This window comes from Melozone crissalis, unplaced genomic scaffold (assembly GCF_028551555.1).
Source record: "Melozone crissalis strain CALT ecotype California unplaced genomic scaffold, PUWL_Pcris_2 ptg000021l_1, whole genome shotgun sequence".
Taxonomy (NCBI): domain Eukaryota; kingdom Metazoa; phylum Chordata; class Aves; order Passeriformes; family Passerellidae; genus Melozone; species Melozone crissalis.
Window position 1 is genome coordinate 4,135,680 of NW_026535799.1, and position 12,721 is coordinate 4,148,400.

The window sequence follows — 12,721 nt, forward strand, 5'->3', positions numbered from 1 at the left end:
CATAATATTCGTTTTAATATTTGCAAAGAGCCAATCATAAAATATGCATTCTTCACACCATGGGTGTCCCTTGTCCATGGTGCCACCATCTCCGGGCTCCTGGGCTCCCCCTTATCGGGGTGTCCGACACCGCAGGCTGCAGAGGCTCCCCCAACTCCGGGGCCCCCTCTCCGCTGTGCCAGCCCCCAGCCTGCCGGGCCCGGGCCATTCCCCCGTGGCTCCAGGCTGATGCTGCAGCGCCTGCCCCGGGCAGCCCGACCCCCCCCAGGGAGGGTCCCCCGCACCCCTGGCCCAGCGCTGGGGCTCTGCCGGCACCAAACACCAGGACCCCCAAAATTCTGCCGGGCCAGAGCCACCGAGGGGCGCCCAGCCCTTGGCCTGCTATAGATACAGATTGCAATATTGGCTTTGTGCAAATGTTAACATGGATTTTAGATGGGTGCTGTTAAAATAACTTTGTTATAAAGATACAGTTTTCATTTCTGTTGTTAATTATAAGCTTAGACATAATAGTGATGTAGTTGATATAAGTGTGCTTGTGTTACAGTGCCTGCTTGGATGGGATAACATCCAATGAACATGGGATGAGGACACCTGGTACAGATGTGCCAGCTATCAGCACTCATCCTCTGAAGGCAGTGTGGGCAGCAGCCAAAACTGAAGATGATAAGAAAGGACCAAAACCACAACCAAGGAATACACATGCCCTAAAAAGGTGGAACTGAGGAGGACCCATGCTAAACAGCTCTTGGAATATTTTCTTTGGGAAAAAAGAAAATATTGGAATATTTTTTCTTTGGGAAAAAAAGTTTACTATGCATAAGTGTCACAGATATCTTTTATGGAAAATCCTTTCCTTAGGATTTTTCCTCCTGAGAAGCTGACAGGCCTCAGGAACAAAATGTAAACATTGCTTATCTGCTGCTGTGGAACACAACAGGTGGATCTGTGATTGGTCTCATGTGGATGTTTCTAATTAATGGCCAATCACAGTCAGCTGGTTCAGACTCTGTCCGAGCCACAAACCTTTGTTATCATTCCTTCTTTTGCTATTCTTAGCTAGCCTTCTGATGAAATCCTTTCTTCTGTTCTTTTAGTATAGTTTTAATATAATATATATCATAAAATAATAAATCAAGCCTTCTGAAACATGGAGTCAGATCCTTGTCTCTTCCCTCATCCTTGGACCCCTGTGAACACAGTCACAGTCAGACTAAACAACAAGCTGCAGACTGAGCTCACAGATGCACATTTCACCTCAATCCAAATGGATTTCTCCTCTGGAAAATTCCCCCTCTGCCTCAGAGCCCTCTCCCCAGGCTGGGTCCCAGCCTGGCCTGAGCACTCGACGCCAGCAGTGGGAAAAGCTGCACTGCCAGAGGGATCGGGGGCTGGCCGGGCCTCAGAGTAATTCTAGAGCTAAAGCGTGAGAGACATCAGCACCGTTCAGATAATACATGCCAGCGCTCATCCCGGGCCCGGCCACCGCCTCCTCCTCCTCCATGGGAACCCAGGATCGATGCTTCCCCAGCCCCGCGGCTGCAGCCCGTGCCCGGTGTGTCTGTGCCCAAGGGCTCTGGGAGATGTTGAATTTTCATCTCTTTCTCTCACCTGCAGCTCTCCAGGCCGCCTGTCAGGATCCCCTCTGGGCACCAAGGCTTCTCCACGGGTCTCCCTCATTTGGCTGTTCCCTGTTCCTCAGCACTGCTGTGACCAAACCATGGGGAAAAACTTTCATTAAAGATGTGTATTTTTGAATTGGCTTCTGGCAAATATTCAAATGAATATCTTTTGTGTGGTGTGTTATAAAGTTATGCTGCATTAATTTTCTTAAATAGTGTGTTAAATATAGTTTTAGGTTATAACAAAGCAGCAAAATAGAAACTCTGCTATGTAGAATACTATTTTTTTAAAGAAAGGACTTGCACTGAGATAGGAGTCACAGGACACCTAAACCTTAGAGAGAAAGAGAATTTATTGCCCCATTATCAGGAGAAATGAACTTCTTCCCGCCTTACTCAGCCATCAGGATTCAGCCTGGCCTGAGCACTCGACGCCAGCAGTGGGAAAAGCTGCACTGCCAGAGGGATCGGGGGCTGGCCGGACCTCAGAGTAATTCTAGAGCTAAAGCGTGAGAGACATCAGCGCCGCTCAGATAATACATGCCAGCGCTCATCCCGGGCCCGGCCACCGCCTCCTCCTCCTCCTGCTGCTGGGGCCCTCTCAGCCGGGAGCCGCCGTTTCCAGCGCCCAGGGCCGCTCTCTGTGGCTGCAGCCGGGCCCCGCCACAGCAGCCCTTGGCCCGGCGCTGGAGCCGGTGCCGCTGCTGGCAGCAAAAACCTCCCCCCCGGGCAGAGCCGCCCCGGCCCGGCTCTTCCCGCGGCCCCGGCTCGGCGCCGCCGCCATCGCCCTCAGCGCCCTCGGCCCTCCGCCGCCTCGCCGAGCCCGGCCCGGAGCCCTGGGCCTCAGCGACCTTCGGGGCACCGACCGCTCGGGGCACCGCGGATCTGCCCGGCCCTGCACCAGCCCCGCTCGGGCACCGCGGATCTGCCCGGCCCTGCACCAGCCCCGGGCCGGTCCGCACCACGCACCCGCTGCCGCCGCCGCTCCGCTGCCAGGGACACGCGGCCGGAACGGGCAGGGCCGGGCTGGCAATGGGACCCGCCCGCAGCCGCCTCCGCCTGCCCCGGCACCAATCAGCGCCTTCCACCCACCGCAATGGGCATTTTGAATAACGCGCGGTTTCTGATTGGCTTTTGGCAGATATTCAAACGAATACTTGATGTGTTCCGTTAGAAAGTGATGCTGTATTAGTTTTCTTAAGTAGTGTGTTAAATCTAGTTGTAGGTTGTAACAAAATGTTAAAATAGAAACTATGCTATGTAAGATACTTTTTTTTTTTTTAAAGAAAGGACTCACACCAGTCAGCAGCCACAGGACACCTAAATCTTTCAGAGAAATAGAATTTATTGCTCTCTTATCAGAAGAAACGAACTTTTTCCCGCCTCACTCGGGAAGAAGCCGTCAGGATTCAAAGGAAGAAACTAACACTGACCAGACAGAATCCTGTGTTTGAATGGAATTTATGCATCATGTATGAGATGTGTGAATATGCAACAGGTTATTGTTTTTTAAGGGTTAATCCCTTGTTAACGTGTGTCCTTTATCAGGCTTATTTTGCCCAGAAAAGGTACCCGGACATGCATAACTCTTTGCTTCTATTGTCTCTTATTGTCCTAATCCAAATTGTCCAATTATTACTCTAATTATATTGCTATTTTTATAACCATTTTATTATCATTCAACTTTTTGAAATTTTAAAAACACGTGATTAGCGTTTTTCACACTTTTTAACACCAATTCTTACATTAAAAGCAGGCATAGCTTTATTTTATCGCTGGGATCACCCAGCCCCAGCTCTTTCACTCCCCAGCTGGTACCTGTGTCACAGGTGAGCAGGGAGATGATGCTGCCCTCAGGAGCTGGGGCCCAGCACCCAGGTGCAGGTGAGGTGCAGCAGTTCTTTTCAGGGATTCTGAAGGTGAAGGAAAAGGAAGTTTATTTTCTGACTCTAACATTTATAGGTTTTTAAAAGTGACCATGGATTGGAGGCTGAAAGTGCCACCTCTCCAATGACACTGGACAAACCAACAGTTTAATAAATTTCTTCTATAAAAGAATGCAAAACAAATCTCAGGAGCTCATTCCTTCCAGAAAGATTATTGATACTGCTCTAGAAGGCACCTGGGAACAGCATCTCAATCCTGCCCATGTTTTCCCAAAATCGCTCCCTGCAGCAGGAACAGCTGGGTGCAGTTGTCACTGCAGATGTTCAGGCACCCAAAGCAGCTGCAGCTGTTTGTCGGCAGCAGAGCAGATATTCCCTGTGCCATCACCTTTCCATAGGGATACAGAAGCTCTGGTTCTGGGGTATGTGATCCTGCCTGCTGAACTCCAGGGAAATCCACATTGCTCATTGGAAAACCCACCTGAACTTTTCTTTTAAATGTGATGGAGAAATGTCTCTGCATCCGGGGGCTACTGTGGTGCTAAATCACCTGAGGAGTGTTGGGGTGTGCAGGAACCCTACAAGTAAGGGATCAATAATCCCTGGACAGAAGCTGGCCTGCTCAGGAGAAATAATCCCTCGACAGAAGCAGGGTAACTCAGGATCAGTAATCCCTGAACAGGAGTTGGGCTGCTCAGGATCAGTAATCCTGGACAGGAGCTGGGTACCTCAGGATCAATAATCCCGGGACAGAGGTTGGGCTGCTCGGGATCAATAATCCCCACACAGAAGTTGGGCTGCTCAATCATCTGAGGAGTACTGAGGTGTGCAGGAACCCTACAGGTAAGGGATCAATAATCTGTGGAGAGAAATTGGGATGCTCGGGATCAATAATCCCTGGACAGAAGCTGGGCAGCTCAGGATAAATAATCCCTGGACCGATAATGGGCTGTTTAGAAGAAATAATGCCTGGACAGAAGCTGGGCTGCTCAGTTTTAATATAATATATGTCATAAAATAATAAATCAAGCCTCCTGAAACATGGAGTCAGATTTTCATCTCTTCCCTCATCCTTGGACCCCTGAGAACACAGTCACATACCTCCCTCTCAAATACATCTGCATGCAATTTCACAACAGGTTCATACATATTCATTCTACTGATTTCCTGTTACATTTCCTGTGAATTTTTCTTTATCAGAAAGAATTCCTGGGGTCATTTTGACCCTGCTTTCCACAGCAGCCTCTCTCTCTGTTTCAGAGTTCAAGGGCCCCCCCTTTATCTCTGTCTTGGGCTGCAGCAGTTTCTTAGAGCACAGGCTTTTGTCAGAACAGGCAGTCAGGCTGTCATAGACATCTCTCCTGAAAAATCCTTTCCTTAGGATTTTTCCTCCTGAGAGGCTGCGAGGCCTCAGCAACAAAATGTAAACATTGACATTATTTGCTGCTGTGGAATGCAACAGGTGGATCTGTGATTGGTCTCATGTGGTTGTTTCTAATTAATGGCCAATCACAGTCAGCTGGCTCAGACTCTCTGTCCCAGCCACAAACCTTTGTTATCATTCTTTCCTATTCTATTCTTAGCTAGCCTTCTCATGAAATCCTTTCTTCTGTTCTTTTAGTATAGTTTTAATGTAATATATATAATAAAATAATAAATCAAGCCTTCTGAAACATGGAGTCAGATGTTCGTCTCTTCCCCAATCCAAGAACCCCTGTGAGCACAGTCACAGTGAAGTTCTACCTGTCTGTTTTTGTAATCACCAGTCGTTTTAGTTAATTGCTCCTTTTGTATCGGGATGGCCCTCCCTGAGGCTAAATTGATGGCCCTTCTCTCCAAACAGTGAGAGGACGGAATATGGGGGGGGAGGGCATCAGAGAAAATGCAAAATAACCTCGGGACCAGCATGCCATGGGAAGCAACCTCACCAAACTTACCGAAAAAACCCCCAAAACAACAAGCCAATACAGAATTAAGAGATCAGAGTGATGTCTGGAGGTGAGGAACAAAGTACCCAGCCTGCAGAGATGCTGAGAACCTTTGCTGCCTCTCACCCTGAGCAAGGACCTCAGCTGCCAGGCTGTCACAGCCCAGCTGGGTGATGGCACAGCCGGGAGGGACAGAGGGGTCAGGGGTGTTATAAATAAAAAATCTGCCAATTTTTTGGGCAAAAAAGGGTTGCAGAGTGAACCAGTTATACCAGTTGCTGCCAAGGTGAAGTGTCGCAGACATCTTTTCATGAAAAATCCTTTCCTCAGGATTTTTCCTCCTGAGAAGCTTAGAGGCCTCAGGAACAACATGTAAACAATGATTATCTGTTGCTGTGGGATGCAACAGGTGCATCTGTGATTGGTCTCATGTGGTTGTTTCTAATTAATGGCCAATCACAGTCAGCTGGCTCAGACTCTGTCCGAGACACAAACCCTTGTTTTCTTTCTTTCCTATTCTATTCTTAGCTAGCCTTGTGAGGAAACATTGTCTTCTATCCTTTCAGTATAGTTTTAATGTAATATATATCATAAAATAAAAAATCAAGTCTTCTGAAACATGGAGTCAGATCCTCATCTCTTCCCTCATCCAAGAACCCCTGTGAACACCGTCACAGGTGGGACCCCCAGCTCTGCCCTTTAGTGGACAAAGCTGCACTTTCCTCCTCCTCCGAGTCACCCTGGGAGCAGTTTCGGACCCATCGAGCTTCCCAACCTTGAGCTGATCACTTTTAATAAAGGCATTAAAAAGGAGAAAAAGTCTCCTGCCCTGTTTATTTCACCCGGTGTCACCCACCTACCCAGCCCCAGGGGCCACACAGCGCCTGAGGCGTCCTCCTCCTGTGCCACCCGGTGTGCCACCCGGTCGGTGACATGGCCCGTGAAGTAGGGGGCGGCCACCTCACCGGTGGGGACACAGCATCAGCGTCACCACGTGTCGCCTTCTGATGCAAGGCGAGGCGACCTGGTTCTGAGGAAACGGCACGGCAACCCAAACTCTCCAGGGTCACTCGGGCCAAGAACACACGCTAGCACCAGTATGGCGGACGGTTCAAGACCTTTATTGTCCCGTCTCGTCGGGTTTTATACTGGGGGAGTTTTCTCTCTACGTCAGGGGGTCTTACTTTACTGTAATTGGTTAGTAAGGAGTCGAAAGTTACTAATGTTAGGGGGGACTACATTCTTGGGTGATCCCTTATCACTAGAAGTTAGGGGGAGAGGGATCCTGCTGCTTTCCGTGACATCGCGAGATTTTCCGAGCGCCTGACCCTATCTACTACATCTCCCCCCCTTTTTCTACAAATGAGCAAAGTAGTCATATACATAGGTACTGAGATGAGGCATGGGGTTGTTGACAAAGAAAGGGGTTTGGTAAACTTTAGTGGGAAATCTTGTGACTGGCAGTGTTCCCTGGTCGAATTCACAGCAGTGAATTGCTGACCTGTGAACAGGATGTTGGCCCGTTCTAGGCGCGTCTGAATGAATGAGACCAGCTTGTTCAGCAGGCATGGTCCGAAGGTGACAGCTAAAAGTAGCATTGCCAAAGGACCTATCATGGCAGAAATCAGAGTGGTTAGCCATGGTGATCGATTGAACCAGGACTCGAACCAGCCCTGTTGGGCCTCCCTGTCTTTCTGTCTCTGAGCCAGTCTGTTTCGGAGTTCTGCCATGGAGTCTCTCACGACTCCCATGTGGTCTGCATAGAAGCAGCACTCCTCTTTCAAGGCGGCACACAGACCCCCTTGCTGCATGAATAGGAGGTCTAGACCTCGCCTGTTCTGCAAGACCACTTCTGAGAGTGAGGAGACTGACTTCTCTAGAAAGGAGATGGATTTCTCGATCCTCTGCAGGTCCTCGTCGATTGTTGCCTGCAGCTGTGACAGTCCTTGGCGCTGGGTCGCTAGGGCTGAGACTCCTGTGGCCGTTCCGGCTGCTCCTTGGCCCAGCAGCATTGCGATAGTTATACCTGTTACTATTTCTTTTTTGTGGAGCCGGCTGGGTTCCTTGAAAAGGTGATATACTTCTTTGTCTGCGTGGTACAGGACCCTAGGAACAATCAGAACTTGGACACAAAAGTCGTTAGAGTCATCGAATTTGGCAAGGAACACACAAGGACTCACTCCTGATCGCTGGCAAACCCACATCCCATATGCGGATGGCACTGCCCATTTATTGTTTTTCCCGTTGGGTCTGACTACTTTGGTGCAGACGTTGCCTTTCTGCCTAGTTAGGGTTGCATTGCCAAAGCATCTGCCCTGGCCTGTGACCTGGCTCAGGGTGATTCCTTTGCGGGGGGTGTCCCATCTACATTGGTTGGGTGCATCTGCTGTGGAGTAACTGAAGGGAGTGTTTAGAGCAACTCTTTCGTAAAAGGGAGGTTGGACATTGTAACAAAGCCAGCAGGATTCAGTTAGGTTAGGGTTAGATTCGTTCAGGGATAGGAAGGTAGCTTCTAACATACGAAGGATTGGGTCTGAGTCTGACTCGGCTGAACGGCCTATCTGAAAGGCTTCTACATGGCCGGTCGGGATATCAGCGACCCTTGTGGGCAAGGCTTTGGGGCGGGTCGCGTTTCTCCCTTTCGGCACGCTTTTAATCACTTTGTTGGGTCCGACCACTCGGGATGCCGACGGTTGGAGCCTAATAATTCGCACGTTCACTCTCTCTTTTGACCCTTGAAGGACTACTGTCCACGTTCTGCCTGTTGCCCAGCTAGGGTGATGTGGCACGAAGGATGGGGTGTTTGGTGCGGTGATTTCCTTGAGCCCTTTGTCACTACGAAGGTATTGCATGACCCACCTGAATGGCCGATGGGGGTAGTGGTCTGGGCTGACTTGCCCTCTGGCAACAAGCCCCAACAGCAAAATCACACAGAGACACCATTGATGCTTGGGTCTCACCCGCGCGGGTCCTTCGGGCGCTGCCCGGCGGCCTGGTAGTCTGCCGCCTTCCTCTGGAATGGGGATGTACGCGTCATGAGGACGTCCCACGAGCAGGTCCTGCAAACAGAAACTCGCAACTCTCATCAGTCTCATTCTGCTCGTTATGGAGGTCCGGTTTAATTGACCCAAGTGGACACCACTTAGTTTGCCGTCCTCTTTGACAGCTGCGTACCCTCTCCCCGTGAGCATCAACCTCCAGCCCCGTTCCCATTCGCCTAGCTCGTTTCTAATTACCACCTGTGGGCCCCCTGCTCCTGTTTCTGCTCCCAGGCCTTCTGATCCCCCCTTTTTCATTTGCTCCAGTCGCTCCAGCTGCCTCTGGCCCTGCTGGTACAGCTCCTCAGCCCTCAATGCCCGCTCCTCTACATTCTGCTCCATCTGTTTCGCAATGCCCTGCTGGGCTCTCATCAGCCCCTGTTTCCTCTGGCGCTCCAGCTCCTCCTGGGCCTCCATGCCCTTTTCCCGCTCCATTTCCATCATCTCGTTCAGGCGCTTCTCTTCCTCTGCCAGTTCCTCGAGGATCATCTGCTTCTCCAGGACTTGCTTGTCCCAGATCATGTTGCACTTGGCACTGAGGAACAGCGCGTTCAGTTCCCGCACATCTTCCTCTTCCTCCAGCTTCATCCTTGTTGCTCGCTGTGGCAGCTTCTGCTTCCCCTGCTGCAGCTCTTCATCCACGTCTCTCCCACGGTCCCTCTCGTCCTCCAGCTCTGCCTTTCTCTGCTCCTCGATCTGGGCCTTTTTCAGGGCTTCCTGCAACGTCCAGACGCCTTTCGCTGCGGCGTCCGCTTTGTCGTTGCCGATCTGGAGGTGGCTGTTGATGTGAATGACTGACACGGTGCCCTGTTGCGAGGAGGGTGCTTCTTCCAGCATCAGGGCTGCTGCTGATGTTGGCACTCCTGGTCCCTTTTTTGTGTGAGGTGTTAAAGCCACCAGCTGGGTGCTTTTCCACGCCCGGGACTGCCCTCCCACTCCGTTCACTGGGGGGACTTCTTTGAATTGCCAACGTCCGGGCCAATGTGCTTGGGGAATGATCGTGCAGTCTGATCCCGTGTCTGCCCAGAACTGAAACCCTATGACGTGGGGATCTTGACTGCCATAAAGGCGGCATGTCCCCCACACCATCAGGGGTTCCTTCCCTATTTTCATGGCCAGGGCCACCCAGGGACCCCCCTCTGGGGGCAATGAGGAGGAATCTAACGCTGCCTGAAGTCTGTCCACAAACTGAGTGAAGCTCTCACTTTCACTCTGTCTTATGGTAGACCACGGGGCAGGTTTAGCCACTACTTTGGAAGCAGAACGAATGGCCTCTCGGGCAGCCCGGGTGGTTGTCATAACTTCATGGGCCCTTAATCCCTCAGCCTGGGCCTGGGGGGTGATCATCGTGGGGTCTCTACCCACCAATCTCTGTATACTGGAGCCGTGCAGTGGATGGTCAGGTCCCATTATCTGGGCTAGCTCCTTTGTGCATTGGTCCTCCCACTCTTGTTTAAAAACAATCATCCCCGCGCCATTGAAAATCATCCTACACGTCTGTTTGATGTCAAAGGGAAGCATGTCATCCCCTCCAAAAACCCCATCTATGAGCGTGTTAACCATGGCAGAATTAATTCCCTTGTCTGCAATCGCTTTAATAATTGCCTGTACCTCTTTTGGATTCACTGGAGAATAGGTCCTTCTTTGGTTTTCGCCTGCCCCCCCCACACGGACAGGAAACACTAGCTTGGCTGAAGGGGTGTACTCGGCGCAGGCTATCTTTATTTTTCGCCAATCTGTAAGAGGGGTCCGGTCTTTCTCTGATAATCCCTTCACCCATGCGGGAGCACTGTGACTAGAGATCTTGTATGCTGCTGCTCTCCCTCTGTTAAGGCTAGTATCCGAACTGGAGCTCCCCGACTCCCTCTCGGACTCGTCCCGGCTCGAGTCTGAGTCGGAGTCGGAAGTGGAATGGTCGAGCACTTCCGGGCTGCTCTGCCTTTTTCTCGGGCTCCGACCCCGCCCCCTCCTGCGGGGGGCGGACCGTTCCCTCCCCCTGGGGTCTCCCCGCCTCCTGCTGGGGGAGGTCCTTGCCTTATACGGGCTTAATTTGAATAGAGCGCTCTGATTGGTCTCACCCCTCACCGCGGGGACCGCCCCCCCTCCCCGCTCTCCCGCGCATGCGATGTTAAGCGGGCTGATCCCACTTCCGCCCTTTGTCCCCTCTTCTCTTCCGCCCTGACCACGCGGCCGGCCGCCATCTTCGAGCCCATACGGCAGCGGAGAGATGTTATCGATCCGGGCGGTTTCTGACCGTCCCGCCGCTTCCCGCGCCTCCTCCGTCAGCCCCCTCCAAAAACACTGCGCCCGTTGCTCTGCCTCCTGTGCTGGGTCAGCGATCGGCGGGGGGGGAATGGGTAGAGGAGCCGCGGTTTTGTCGGGAGGCTCCGGCGGGGGGCTGGGATCTGGCGGGCTTCGCGGGGGGGTTGGGGGGTCTCCCGGGGGTTTTGGGCTCGGGCTCGAGGGGAGGTGGGATGCGCCTAGCCCCCGCACATCCCCATCTGCAATCTGATCGCTTTCCGGGGTGGTCTGTGTCGGTGCCCCCACCCCTAGCTGCGGAGTGGCTATTAAGTAGCTTCTGGCAGCTTTCCAGGTTTCTTCCTCTTGTCGAGCTTTTTGCAGAGCCCGGATGACTCTGCCCCACGATTTTAGGGCTTTCCCCGAGCCTGAACACATGGTATCCTCGGCCAGGGTTTTCGTACAGTTATCCCACACCTCTGGGTGTAAAATACCCACGGGGCTCTGTATAGCCCCCAGCTTAATCAATCTCGACAATGCGAGAGTCACATCTTTAAGCTTACAATCTATTCCCCATTGTGTGCACACTTCACTTACGACCTTTGAGACTGCTTCCATGATTCGAGGGCGTCCCCTCCGCTGCACAAGGCCAGCTGTGCAGCCGCCGTCCTCTGTCCAGGCGATCCCCGTTCCCCGGGCACTGGTTCGATCCCGGGTTTCCGGCACCACTTGTCGCCTTCTGATGCAAGGCGAGGCGACCTGGTTCTGAGGAAACGGCACGGCAACCCAAACTCTCCAGGGTCACTCGGGCCAAGAACACACGCTAGCACCAGTATGGCGGACGGTTCAAGACCTTTATTGTCCCGTCTCGTCGGGTTTTATACTGGGGGAGTTTTCTCTCTACGTCAGGGGGTCTTACTTTACTGTAATTGGTTAGTAAGGAGTCGAAAGTTACTAATGTTAGGGGGGACTACATTCTTGGGTGATCCCTTATCACTAGAAGTTAGGGGGAGAGGGATCCTGCTGCTTTCCGTGACATCGCGAGATTTTCCGAGCGCCTGACCCTATCTACTACAACCACGATGGGTGGTGACCCCTGAATTGAGGGAAGAGGACTGGAAATTGTGTCCTGACCACTGCCAAAATTGTGTGTTGAACCCCAAAATCAGATCCTGATTTCCCAAACTGGGTGCTCAAAACTTCTAAATTGGTTTTGGCCTCAAACTGGCCTTGCAACCCCCCATCAGGTCCTGTCCCCCTCCCCAGTCATGTCCAAACCCACAAATCAGATCCCAAATCCCCTCAAAGGGGTCCTGTTATGTCCAAACCCTCCACATTGGATCCCAAATCCCCTCAAATTGATCCTGACCATTCCCAAAATTGCGTGTCGAGCCCCAAAACTGGATCCTGATTCCCCAAACCCGGTGCTCAAAACCTCTAAATTGGGTCCTGACCCCTCAAATTGGTTTCTGACCTCGCTCAAATCAGATTCTGCCTCCCCCAAATTAGGTCCTGGCCCCTCAAATTGGCCTTGCAACCCCCCACGGCATCCTGTCCCCCTCCAGTTATGTCCAAAAAGCCTCAAAATCAGATCCCAAAGAGTCTCAAAGGGGTCCTGTTATGTCCAAATCAGATCCCAAAGCTCCTCAAAGGGGTCCTGCTATGTCCAAATCCTCCAAATCAGATCCCAAAGCCCCTCAAAGGGGTCCTGCCCCCCCGGTCAGGGTCCCCCCGTACCAAGAGCAGAAGCCGACATCAGTTCCCCACCAGCGTCCATCGCCCGCGCTCAGGGCCCAGCAGGGCCAGGAGCGGGCGAATGGGGGGAGACAGTATCGGGGACACGGGGACCGGTGGGTTCTGCTGTGGCCGGTGGGTCTCGGTCTGTCCTGCTGGCTCCCGGTCCTGCTCCCGGTTCTTCCCGCCGGTGGTTCCGGGCAGTGCCGGGGGCCCGTGCGGGCCCCGGTGCTGCTCGCAGCGTGTCCCGGTCCGGACCGTGTCGCCCTCGGACG

The 12,721-nt window shown here is 52.4% G+C and overlaps 2 non-coding genes across 2 annotated transcripts; both read right to left on the bottom strand.

Annotated features, from left to right (window-relative positions):
• Positions 1–1,396: 1,396 nt before the first annotated feature.
• On the bottom strand, positions 1,397–1,479 carry LOC128937723 (small nucleolar RNA SNORD45). Its single transcript, XR_008483074.1, has one exon. It is a non-coding gene; the product is annotated as a small nucleolar RNA SNORD45 (small nucleolar RNA).
• A 622-nt stretch (positions 1,480–2,101) lies between these two features.
• On the bottom strand, positions 2,102–2,184 carry LOC128937735 (small nucleolar RNA SNORD45). Its single transcript, XR_008483085.1, has one exon. It is a non-coding gene; the product is annotated as a small nucleolar RNA SNORD45 (small nucleolar RNA).
• Between the last annotated feature and the right edge of the window lie 10,537 nt (positions 2,185–12,721).